This window comes from Capsicum annuum, chromosome 7, assembly GCF_002878395.1.
Source record: "Capsicum annuum cultivar UCD-10X-F1 chromosome 7, UCD10Xv1.1, whole genome shotgun sequence".
Classification (NCBI taxonomy): domain Eukaryota; kingdom Viridiplantae; phylum Streptophyta; class Magnoliopsida; order Solanales; family Solanaceae; genus Capsicum; species Capsicum annuum.
The window spans coordinates 44,321,850-44,335,565 of record NC_061117.1 but is presented as its reverse complement, the minus strand read 5'-3'; the positions used below and the strand labels follow the sequence as shown (position 1 = coordinate 44,335,565).

General features: G+C 30.6%; 1 pseudogene; it reads left to right on the top strand.

Moving 5' to 3' along the window:
- Positions 1–10,024: 10,024 nt before the first annotated feature.
- On the top strand, positions 10,025–13,035 carry LOC107863149 (annotated as a pseudogene).
- Positions 13,036–13,716: the final 681 nt, after the last annotated feature.

Sequence of the window (13,716 nt, the reverse complement as noted above, 5' to 3'; positions counted from 1 at the left end):
CTCTACGCAATGGTGGGTCATAATCTAAGATATTTTGCACGAAAAATTTATAATTCATTCTAGAATATAGACCCCAACACGTTTATGCACAAAATTTCAACGAAAAATTTCTCGGGGTATTACATGGGGAAGCCTCGAGGTGATTTGTTCTTATTTACCGGGGAATGATCCAATGTATCATGTGCGTAAAAGGAGGTTTTTGATGAAGGCCTGAGGCATCAGGTAAAGCATTGCAGTTTAGTCTATGATTAGTTTTGAATAAGATTTACATTTTCGTATTTTTCTAGTTTTGGGACTGTATAACTCGGACTAGACATTATTTTGATTTTGAACTTTTTTTGATTTATTTGTTGCTTGTTTTATGTGTTTTATGTGGTTTATACATTCATAGAGTTAAATTAGCTGATATGCTCCACCGAGTGACCGTGGTCGAACTACGGGATCGAGGGTTTACCGAGAGACCATGTTTGAACCATGAGATCGAGGGGTGCGTAACACCTTTCCCTTGGTCAACAAAATTCCTTAGCCAGAATCTCTGTTCGCAGAACAGTTTTAGAGTCAAACCATTTTGAAAAAGGATTTCTAAAGGTGACTTGGTACACCCAATTTATGCCAAGTGGCGACTCTAGTTAATTGTAAAATGAATCCTTTTCAAAACAATCTTTATTTTGTCACTTTAATAATAAAAATCCTTTCAAAAATAAAATCATTCTTTCGTTAGTTAAAAAAGGGGGTGTGACACAGATAATCTGATGATAATATGCATATAAGGAGGGGAAGTTTTACTTGAGGTATAAACATTAGTCAACCACCAGAATTATCACGCAAAGACCTTTTCATATTCACAATTACCAAAAATAATAAATATTATCAAACTCCGTTCCCTTGAATAATAATAAAAATATCAAGACACCATGATTTCGGATACGAATCAATCATGTAGCATAAGTCAAAATTTCACAAAATCAGTCCAAATAATCAGTTGGTTGTCTCTAACCTTACACAATACAATAATACCCGTAATACCCGTATAGATGCTCGTCATCTAATCTAATGTGACCCCTCGTGCATAAAACTAATATATAAGCACTTCAAAAATAGTCAAAGAAAATCTAAACTTTCCTTAAGAGAAGACCTGTAAAGTCAAACCAAAATCTTTCCTTTAACCTGCGAGTCAGTTTTTAGGTTTTGTTATATACCAAAATATTCCTTGTGCTTTAACTTTTCTTCATAAAATTAAGAGAAGGTATGTGTATTTGTTATTAAAGAGTAAACAAATTTATAGATTTCTTATAAGGGATTCAAGATTTATTTCCTACTTAAAAGTTTCTCTTAGTACTACTAGTTCAATAGGTGGGAATCTAATTCTAGTAATTCCAAATGATCTTCCCAAGTGTGGACTTATGTTGACAGACATAGTTGTTGGTGGCTTTAACTAAATCTCCTCTCGGTGGACCTAGTTATTAGTGGCTTTGATTAAATCTTATCTTGGTAGACCTACATATAAGGGGCATTGACTAAATCATATCTTGGTCGACAAAGTTATTAGTCGCTTTAATTAAAGGCATAATACATAAACAGGACCTTTAACTTGACATCAATTTATAACTATGACCTTTAACTTTGCTCGTTCGCAAGTAGGCTCTTTAACTATACAAAAGCTGAACAAAAAAATAATCCATTCATACCTGACAAAATGCGTGATTACCCTCAAAATGATGTCCGTGGGGGTAAAAGTTGGAGCCCACAATAGTAATAAAAATTATTTAAATGACTATTATACCCTTAATGAATCCTCTCTCTCTATATATATGTATGTATGTATATATATATATATATTTATATATATGTATGTATATATATATATATATATATATATATATATATATATATATTCCCTTTTTACAAATCAAATTCCCACTTTATTCTCTTATTATTTTCTCCAACAACTCAAAAAGATTTAGCAAAAGTAATCCAATTAGGAAAATTACGATCAATTATCTAGTGCTATTTTATTTCTCCTTAAGACGATGATTTATGCTTCATTTGTATATCCGAAGAGCTAAAGTTGTAAAGAAATTGTGCCGATTTCATGTTAAACGGCTTCTATTTTGTGAAGCATCAATGAAAATTTCAATAATTTTTCCTTAATTGAAAGGGAATAAGAGATAAAAATTTTTGTAGGGTTTTCATCGGATTTCACATTTTCTTCTAAATGAACCTTTAAATTTTCATCGGACTTGGATGTTATTTTAATGAAGGTAGCCTTTAATGAATTGTTTTTATTTTTTTTTTAAGAAAAAATATAAAGGTACATTTATTTGTGAAGGTGGTATATCATGTTTTTTTTTAATATCTAAAATCTATGTGTATCTTTTCAATTAGGTGACAACATTTGGTTGGAGTACTAGTCCACATAGGAGCAATTTTCACGCATATGTGTTGCAAGATTGAAGTGTTTTTTGTTCAACTTTTGTATAGTTAAAGGGCCTACTGGTACACTGGCAATGTTAATATCTAAAATCTACATGTATATTTTTAATTTGGTGACAGCATTTGGTTGGAGTACTAGTCCACGTAGGATCAATTGAGTTTCATGCATATGTGTTGCAAGATTGAAGTATTTTTTTGTTTAGCTTTTGTATAGTTAAATGACCTACTTATACATTGGCATAGTTAAAAGTCATAATTATAATTTTATGTCAAGTTAATGGTCTAGTTTATCAATTATACCTTAATTAAATTTAGACTAATGATTTTTCTATTCAAAAAACAATGCACGGTCAGATTAGGAACTAAATAAAATGAGAATAATTGATAATTCTACCAAAAGAATGGCATATTATGAGTAAAACAATCAAAATAAAGCATTTCAGTACTTTTTTAAAAAATGGGGTAGGAGAAGGAAAGCGAGAGAGGGGATTACAATGTAAGCAATTTAACCCTCACCAACAATGTAGAAGGTAATACTTAGATTCCCCAACATTTAAATAGTTCATTATATTAAGTTGGTAAAAGTTTTTTAACTATTTTCAGATTAATAGTTTGAAGTACGAAAAAGGTGAGAGGAATTTTAAAGGAATAGAGATGAATTTTACTAACTTGAGGAATAGCCTCGTATCCTTTAATTTATTTTGTTTCACCCAATGTTCTATGTTGTATAGAAAATTGGTAGGTTTTAAAATAAAACCATATGTGTTTCTTGGTTTTTTCTTTTGATACACTTCTTCTGTACAAGTGCCTTTTGACATAAATATTGATGAAATTATCTACCTTGTAAAAAGAAAGCACAAAAAAATAGAAACTTAGTGCGATATTACATCACATATGAGATATTAGAACAAAAATTAACTTAGTAACTTGAATATTTGGATGAAGAATTTTTCTTTCTACAAAATCCATTTTTGAATGGATAAAAAACAAAAGGTAAATTTATTTTTACAGAGAAAAGAAAGAGCAAGTTATGAAATTTGAATGATGTAACTTTTCATTTCATAGACCTGAATAGGCCTATTGATGATATATTATAAGTTATTACTACCACTCCAGAAGAAATATTCATAAAAGGAAAATTTTACTCTTAACACATAATTTACTAGATGTGCTATTAATCGTTATTAGTATCGGTACATGAGAAAAGTTATAGGGTTGTAAAATAGATCTTTAACCCTCCTGGCCTCTTTTAACGTACTGTAAAAATGAAGAACAATGAATAAAGTAAACAGAAAGATTGGGGAGTAAAATTTTAAGGAAGCAAGAGTTACCATTTTAGAAATTGTCATCTTCATGAAAATCTAATAAAAAAATTAGACGCACTGTGCTTATAAGAGAGTGTATCAGAAAGACATCTTGGTTTGATTTTACTGGTTTGATTTCTGATTTTTAGAACATACTCCTTTTGGAATTTGATGTTAGAATTTTATAGAAAAAATAACAGTAATCATCAAAAGAGAAAATAGTTATGTGCATAAAATCCTTAAACACCATATTAGTTTACAATATGATGAGTTATTTTGGAAATAATGGTGTCTTTTCAGAAACAATGTGTCATTTGAGAAATAATGAATCTTTTTTAAAATATTGTGGCATTTCCAGAATAATTTGTCATTTCAGAAACCATGAGTCTTTTTGAAAAAATATTTTTATTTCAAAAATGATGTGTTGTTTTAGAATTAAATGGGTCATTTATAATATACCAATACTCTTTCTAGTTTAAGACCCACAGGAGACAAGCGATGTCCATATACTTGCCTAAAATAGTTTCTAATCGGTCATGCAAATTATAAATCCTCCTAGAATTATTTCGCATTGGAACACCTGAAACAATTTTCAATCGAGTATACGAGTAAAAAAGAGTAAAATCAACTTGGAACCCTTTCTTATTTGGTGTACAAGTCATTCACATGTTATTGTCAACTCAATAACACCTGTTCCAAGGCAAAATTCATCAATTTAGCTCAAGTGATTCAAATCGCACTCATAAGGGGTACATCATCATTATCAACACCTAACAAGTCTGATAGAATCACTAATCCACTTTTTAGGTCACAAATCCAAACGTCAAGTGTAGGAAAATATCAAAAGCAAGTCATCTTCCATTTTTAGTCCTTTACAATACATAGCTAGACGTATAGGTGCTCATCATATCATCTATATGGTATATGATATTTTTGTTGACCTTTGATATCTACTATTATGTGTTGCCCATGTGGAGGGCATTATTTGACATCATTGGCCTTATCTGTGAATTTAAATCCCTTCAGGGGCTCATTTTGCTAATATAGGTCTTATTTGAGCATTGGTTGTCGTTATCATGATAGAAATACTTGAGTTAGGAGTTGTTATGATATTAATAATGTCTTACATGCATAGTTATTTCAGTGGTGCCTAATTAGGGTTTATAATCATGAATTGTGGACATATTGAGTTAATTTGTAGGCGCTCTCTCTCTCTCTCTCACTCTCTCACACACACACACATATATCTATATCTATAATATATTAAAAGTGTGAAGACCCTTAAAAAAGTGATTTGAACTTTTTACCCTTCATTAAAATAATTTAATATAGGTCTTATTTGAGCATTGGTTGTCGTTATCATGATAGAAATACTTGAGTTAGGAGTTGTTATGATATTAATAATGTCTTACATGCATAGTTATTTCAGTGGTGCCTAATTAGGGTTGATAATCATGAACTGTGGACATATTGAGTTAATTTGTAGGCGCTCTCTCTCTCTCTCTCTCTCACTCACACACACACATATATCTATATCTATAATATATTAAAAGTGTGAAGACCCTTAAAAAAGTGATTTGAAATTTTTGCCCTTCATTAAAATAATTTTCAGTAGAGAAGATGTCTTTTTACCTCTTTGTTAAATTATAGTTATAAAGAAATATTAATAGTATATATTTTAAAAAATTTAAAAATATGGAAGAGAAATAAAAAGGAGGAATCCTACAATTAAAAGGAATGAAAAGTTATAGAAATTTTAGGTAAAAAAAGTCACGAAGGATTTAGATTCCTTAATTATAGGGAAATAATCAAAAGAAGATTCTTAACTATTATGAGATATAATAAACTAATTATTTAAATAACAACAATTTCAATAAAAACTCAAACTGTCCTATTTTTGGATAGTCAAAAGTTGTCATTTTTTAGACAAATTAAATATATGGTAATAGCCTAGGATTTGTATGATTTATTAAGAAAAAGAAGTATTTTTGAAAAAAAACAAAAATTAACGTGCAAATTTAGGATTTCAATTTGTTTGAAAATGGAATTTCAACATATTTACGACATCTTCTACCTTTACTATATATTTTTATTTGAGTCGTCTTTTTGCATTCATGATCATCGTTCTTTCTACCTTTTCTTTATTTCTTATAGTTGTAGCTTGTATTATTATATATGAATTGTACATAATAAACAATTGATAATGAATTCACCTTTTTTGATAATTTTTCGTGTTTTATCATATAGAATTATGACAATAAATACTCTCTTTAGAATAATTTCTCATTAGTCTCTTTCAATTGATTTTTTTCTTGATAATTGAATAAAACAAGGATGATGTTGATGAATGATTTAGCCAAAAAATAAAAACCTACATTCTCCAGGACAAATATTGCCAACACAAGTAAGTATTCAAGCTCACCTCCACTTAAGATACTCCATATTTTAATTGTAAAGGAATTGACTTTCAAACCACAATATAAAATTTGGCAGTTCCCCTTCTAATTATTAATTTTATTTATGTCAATGGCTTAGTTATTTAAAATTTCTGTTTATGTATTTTCATCTAAGTTTAAAATTTGGAAGTTCCTTTCAAATTATTAATTTTATTTATGTCAATGGCTTAGTTATTCTGAATTTCTTTTTATGTATTTTCATCTAAGATTTTTTTTTAAATTGAGTTTTTATGTCAAGAAAGTTTGAGTTTAACTGATGTGAGGTTTTTTAGCTAAGTCTAAGGTTGTTAATTTATTTGTAAAAGTACTATTCGTGTTATTTCATTGTTTTAATATGGATGATTTTTTGTCATGATATGATCTATTTTTTAAGAAAATCGTTATTGATCTGTATGTTTCGTTATGTAGTAGTACATTTTAAATGAAGCTTAATGTTATTTTTTCATTGTTTCATACTTAATAATATAACGTACATATAATAATTTTAATACATCTTTAGTATTAATTAACATTATATACACATGCAAAGCATATATACTTGACTAGTATATATAAATATGTATATATATATATATATATATATATATATATATATATATATATATATATATATATATATATATATATATATATATCAAATTGAGTTAATTCTGAGCATTATACCTCATTCCATACATATACATTCATGAGATAGTATTACCATTGTGGAACACCATTTGAAAGAAAATGACAAACACATTTATGAAAACCTTCTCTGTAAATATGACCTAGAGAGGTGAGTTGGGGTTGAGATATGAGCTATAGCATATGGGTTATGAACCCCCCATCGGTCCTACCTGGAAGCTGCGAGCTCAGTAGGTGTATATAGAATGTCATGCGATGACTTTCATCATTCAAACCATCAACATTACATTTGCACACGCATATTACGTGATATCTTTAGTTTCCTTGATTTGTGATTACTTTTGATATTTCTTTTGCATATATTTGTGCTATTTTTTATTTCATGTATATATATTAAAACTATTAATGGAGACGGTGTGAGCTACTATTTAGAGTTTTTTTTGCTTGCAGGTGACGTGCTCATAGTGTTATTTTACTAATTTTATTTTCTACTTTGCTCAGCCGACCTATGATACCTAATGAGAACAAGTGGGCCGTAGTCACCCCTACTCTATCCTTTTAGTGTAGATCCTATCACAAGTATGCTCACAGAGGTTGAGATTGTGTTGTTTATTGATGCTATTTGAGGTACTAGACCATTCTATTGTTTAGGGTGATTCCATATCTCATTTTACTTTACTTATGTCGTTATTTGGATCAAAGACAGATTTTGTACTTTTTAATTTTCTGATTTATAGTTGATGTTCTTACAGTATTACAAGATTTTGGATGGTTTATATTACTTATTCAGATTTTTATATATATTATATATATATTTCGTGATTAGCCTGACTTTGTTCTAGAAGTCTCGACTTACTATTTTTATTCTAGTTAGATTTTTCTGTACTGTTTGGTGACTGACTTGTCAAGGTTGAACTGCGAAAAATATCATCATGATCTCATTTTTTGAATGTGACAGATTGATATTAGAGCAGCCAGGTTCATCGATCTCATAAGTGTAAGAGAAGAATATCTAGTAGAGTCCCATAAATTGGTATGTAGATTTTTGTATCTATCTCCGAGAGGTTATAAGATGTCTTTAGGAAAAATTTCTCTATTTTGATTCCTAGTCATTCGGGTTGTTATTACCTAATGTTCTAAGTTAAGATTCACCAATTTTTTTTTATAGATGGTGAGCACTAGATCCTGAGAGTTTAGAGATATTGAGCTATTACCCGAGGAAGGATCCTAAACTAAAAGATGAGGCAAGGGTCGTGGATGTATAGAGGTAGGGGCTGGACACGAGTAGCTACCCCAGTCAAAGGACGTTCTAAGAGACCTCTCTTGAGCCTAAGGTTATGCTAGAGATGATTATTAGACAGGGGATATTGGTCCAGCTCTGGTCCCAAAATGTTCAATTGATACCCAAATGCTTCAGGGTCTTTTAGTTCATTTGTTGAATCCTTCAAAAGGTGTTCCATTGTGTGTATCTAGTATTTCTCAGAATTTAAGTGATGTTCCACCATTAGTGCCAGCATCTACTTATGTTATTCCTACTTTTGGGGTACATTCATCATCTATGGTACCCCTACATATGGTTTTATTGCCTGTCAGACTCATTATTTCTCTAGTTAGTTTGGGTATAGTTATGGCTTCTAATGATCAGAGAAAATTTGAGAGGTTTATTCGCTTAGGTCTGCCTAAGTTCAATGGGGATATTAGCGAGGATGCCTATAATTTTTTGATTGATTGCCAGGAAAAGTTACATAGTCTTGGATCCCTTAAGTCTTATGGAGTTAGCTATACTACCTATCAGTTGATGGATGTGACTAGGGATTGTTGGTGGTCGTTTAGTAGTTGTAGACCTTTGGGTTTACCTACTGTGACTAAAACTCAGTTTTTTGAGGCCTTCTTAGAGAGATTTTTGCCGTATAACTTGAGAGATCAGATGCATAATGAGTTTGATCACTTGTAGTTGGGCTTCATGACTATTTTTGAATATGAGGCTCGTTTTCACACTTTATCTAAATATTTAGGCGCTTTCATCTCTATCGAGTATGAGAAGATTAAATAGTTCATGAAAGGGGTTCGATGGTACATATCAGTTAGCAACAACTCAGACGGTAATTTTAAAGGCTTCTTACTAAAGTATTATTAAGCATACCAAGATGACCGAATATATAAACTAGGCTACTCATGTAGGCACCATATTTTTATTTTACTTATCTTATTTTTTATTTTTCTCAATCATCCTATGATACCTACTGATTACAAGTGGATCATACTCACCTCTACTATGCCCTTTCAGTGCAGATCCTAGCACAAGAACGACATACGAAGGTTGAGATCATGCTGTTAATTATTGTTATTCGAGGTACTAGGTTGTTCTAGTGTTCAGAAGGATTTCAGATCTCATTCTATTTTACTTATATCTTTATTTGGATTAGAGACATATTTTGCACTTTTTAGTTTTCGAATTTGTACTTAGATGCTCTTATATTATGACACCAGATTTTGGGTGGTTTTATATTGCTTTTTCAGATTTTTGTTTTTGTTATATATATTCCGTAATTGGCCTGACTTCATTCTAAAAGTCGGTGATTGGCTAACTTATAAATATTGAACCATGATAAATGTCATCATGACCCCATTTTTTGATCGTGATAGTCTAATGGTACCATTACTTTTTCTTTTTAAGTAACTGCATTAGTTATAGTTATTCAATTCCAAATGAGGTCAAGCACCAGTCACTCACTATAAGTCGTCACATTCTCCATGGTAAGTATTTCGGCATTTACTACATGAGAGAGAGAAAATGGTGTGTATGTATATATATATACCTACATTTACTACAGCCTCCTTCCACTTTTACGCATCAGGATTAAAAAATCAAGAGATAACTTGTCACTTACATCCTAATTTACCCTTCTTCTTAACTATAATAATTTTTCAATAAATTGAATTTATTATACTTAAAAGGATGATACAGTAAATACATCATTCTATTTATTGTTGGATGTATCAAATAATATTGGACAAATAAAAATGGATAGATGAAGTAAATTACAAGACGAAAAATGTACTATAATTATAAGAATCTTTAGATTTTTGTAATCTTCTTCTCTTTTATATATGATTTCTCCATCAACATTGAAGAAACCTATAGGGTTAAAAGGTTGTGTCGCCGTCAATTATTCTATCTCTTAAAACTAGACAACCAAATCGAACATGGAGAAGGGATTCTTCAAAGTTTTCTCCTCGAAAACTAGTGCAAAACAAATGGTAAGTATATGCTCCCCCCTCCCATCATGGTCTTTGCTTTCTTATATCTTTTAACTTAAATATATAGATATATGGGAAGGGGAAGGCCTTGGTAGATTTATATCTGGAAAAAGTTTGATACAAAATAAACTTAGAAACCTCATGTTATTTTACATTTTTTTCAAGTATACCTCCTCTCTTGACCAGGGCCAGCTCAAGGGCAACGCAAGTGAAGCAATGGTTTGACGCCCCAAAAATTTTAGGGTTTCATTTTTTTCAAGCAGTTTGACTATATATAGAATTTAAGAAATAAAAATTTTGTATTTTTAAATGGAGATCAAAACTAAGTCATAAGTATTTGTGTGGTTATAAATCATCTCAAGATAAATGAGGTTTAATGAAATTGTTTTTTAAAAAAATTTGAAAAGTATCTTTTTTTTTTTTCATAAAGTACTAGATCTTTATATAAAAAATTACTTAGTCACTGTGATTGATAGTTAGGGATAGTTAATCTATATTCTAATAATACTCCTTTCGTTTTAATTCATGTGTCTTAATTACTATTTGGAGTGTCGAAAATTATTTTCTTTGAGCATGATTTTTTAAAATATTTAGAATTGTTAACTAAATAGACTTATGCTATTTTTTATATAGTTTCTAAATATGTAAACTTTTTACATATAGTTTATGTAATAGACTTATACTGTATTTTTTATTTTAAAATATTGAAGATTTTTGGTCTAAACTTACGCAAAATATTAGTTGTGTTTGAAACATCTTAGTAATGATTCGCTTTAGGCCCCCATCATTCTTGAGCCACCCTGCTCTTGATCTATGACTCTTGCCAACTCTTTGCATTGAAACTTCTTAAAGTTTGACTTTTTAAAGATGTGGGTTGTGAATAAGGAGAGGAAAAGTAAGAAATAGGAAAGATGCCTTGTGTGATGCAAGTAAATTTTTTATGAGTATTTTATATATGTTAAATATTCTAATTTATATGATTTTTATGTACAATACAGTCAGTAAATGTCCTAAATTGCATATATCACTTCCAAATTTTTCATATCGTGAGTGTTCAAGGAAATAACATTGGAGTAAAACTATGAGAATGCCTCAACTTTATTTAGTAATTTCTGAAACAGTTACGTTCTTGAATTGTAACCTCAAAAAATCTCAAACGTTGAGTTTATTTCCGCCTTATATTGGCTGATTTTATGATATGGTCAGTCTAATTATAATAGATTGATATTGTTCTATATTAGCTTTCCTAAAATGAAATAATTTTTCAAAAAATTCCCCCAGGTTTTAGGGATTACAAGAATGGAAAGTTACCTAAGAAGGTCTCCCTAAGGGATCGACTTGGCAATATGTGGCCTATAAGAGTGGCCAAAATAGGAAGAGAATTTTTTTTTTAGTATGGATGGCCGAAATTCATTAAGGACAACAAGTTAGAGCATGGAGACTTTCTTATTTTTGACTATGTTGGGAATAGAATATTTAGCTTCAAGTTACTTGGAACTAACCGACGTGAACAGAAAGAGAATGGAGGTTTAAAATTAGGTGTGATGGACGAAGCAGAAGAACTGAATGTTGAACATCAAAATAGTGTAGATCCAAAAGGGAAGAATTGGGCTAGTGATAGCAGCAGTAGTTCTTCTTCTGATGGTAGTGATAAGGATTCCTTGGAGGACGAGGATAAGGACTACGATCAGACTAAAAAGGTGCCATGTTCGAAATGCAAGGACGTACAAGAAGAAGATGGTGAAGAGGAGGAGCAATTTGAATAAGAGGAGAAAGATAAAGAAAAGACTAGAATAGTGACATTTAACAAAGTGATATACTGATTACGATGATGATAATGATGATAAGGAGGAAGAGGAGGATGGAGAATAAAATGAGGAAGACGAAGAGAATGAGAGGCCTGGCACATTTAACAACAAGGAGTCACGTTTAAAAGGTAGACACAAATTAAAAATCTTTATATCTACTCTTCAATTCCATGTTATATGTAATTCATTCTTTTCTAGCTTGTATGCTACAAAAAAAATGACTTCTTCATATATTTGTAGATGATCTTGTAGTCATATAAATGTCATGAAATATTTAAGAATACAAGTTCTAAAGGGTTTTAAAAAGGTTCAATTGTTTGGTTTGGCGATAAAATGAGCCTGTAATGGGCAGTTTTTATTACTTTTTGGAAAAGCTATGAAGAATTCATTAAATCTCATTTTCTAACACTTTTGATAAGTGTCAGAAGTCTTGTTTCTTTCGCTATGAAGAATTCATTAAATCTCATTTTCTAACACTTTTGATAAGTATCAGAAGTCTTGTTTCTTTCTCAAAGTCCATGTTAAATAAAACACCACCATTTAAAATGAAATGGATAGAGTATCTCTGAGTTTTCATGAGATTTCTGTTTGTTGGCTTGATCAGTTAACTTTCTTGATTCAGCTGGTTGGAAAGGAGCCACTGCTTGCAAGGTGAGTGATATCCATGTCATATTTAGTGCAGATATATTCAAAAGCAGTCGCACAACTCAGCCAAAAAATCCTTACTTTGTAGCGAAAGTACAATCGAAGAGGAAAAATTGGCTGGTAATTAAGAACCTATAACTAATTTAGTGAATGATATTATATATAGTTTAATCTTATTGCACTCTCATTAAACAAAGTAATTTTTCCTAGTTGCAGTATGTTTCAGTTGATGTGGTGAGGGACTACAAACTTGAATTCCCTTCAACCATGTCCATTCGCGACTCTGCTGGCAGAGAATTTGAGACGAAAGTCGTGAATTGGAAGGACGGTAGAATATGGTTAATTGATGTATGGCGCAGTTTATGTAGGTGGAACCTTTTGGAGAAAAATGACAAGTGTATATGTGAATTTGTTAGAGAAAAATGCAACATAGGCCTTTACTTACAAGTTAACATTATCCATGAAGGAGAAAGTTCCCCTCCCAACAATAAAATTAAGAAATAGTTTTCTGCTATTTAACATAGCATTTTTATTTTTATGGCCTTAAGTGCTGTTATGTGTTGACAAATTTTGAAGACTACAAGTACTGCTGTTGGTTGACAAAAAAAATTGAAGACTATTTTGATTTGTATTAATATATCTGGAAGTTAATCCAATTGATTTGCGTAAGACAATAGTCTAGTTTATTTACATTCAATGTTACTACTTCTCTTGGAATTGCTAATTTGGTTGGAAACATGGAATGGCCATGAATTCACTCACAAAATTCTGAACTCGTTATGTTTTTCTACATGCTTCCGATATATATTCTGTACTAGTAACATGAATTTCTCAGGTAGCCATCCAACTAAGATTTCTTTTCACAAACGTAGTTATATTAATTCTTTTTATTTTATATTTGCTGAGTGCAATATTTCTCAGAGTTGAATGGTCCTTAGGACATATTAGGCTTAAATAACTCCCATCCCATCGGTGGATAATATTAACTAAATATAAGGACAGTAATCCTTTAGAATCTACACTAGATCATACCGAACAAGTTTTACCTATGTGAATAATTAAGTACATTACCATCAAAGAGTGCACTAAAATTTAGTAAACTTTTCTGTGACCTTAATTTAAAGTTTTGGGATCGAGTGCCATTCAAATGACAGGAGTATCATTCTAAATAAAAAGCTTGATTGA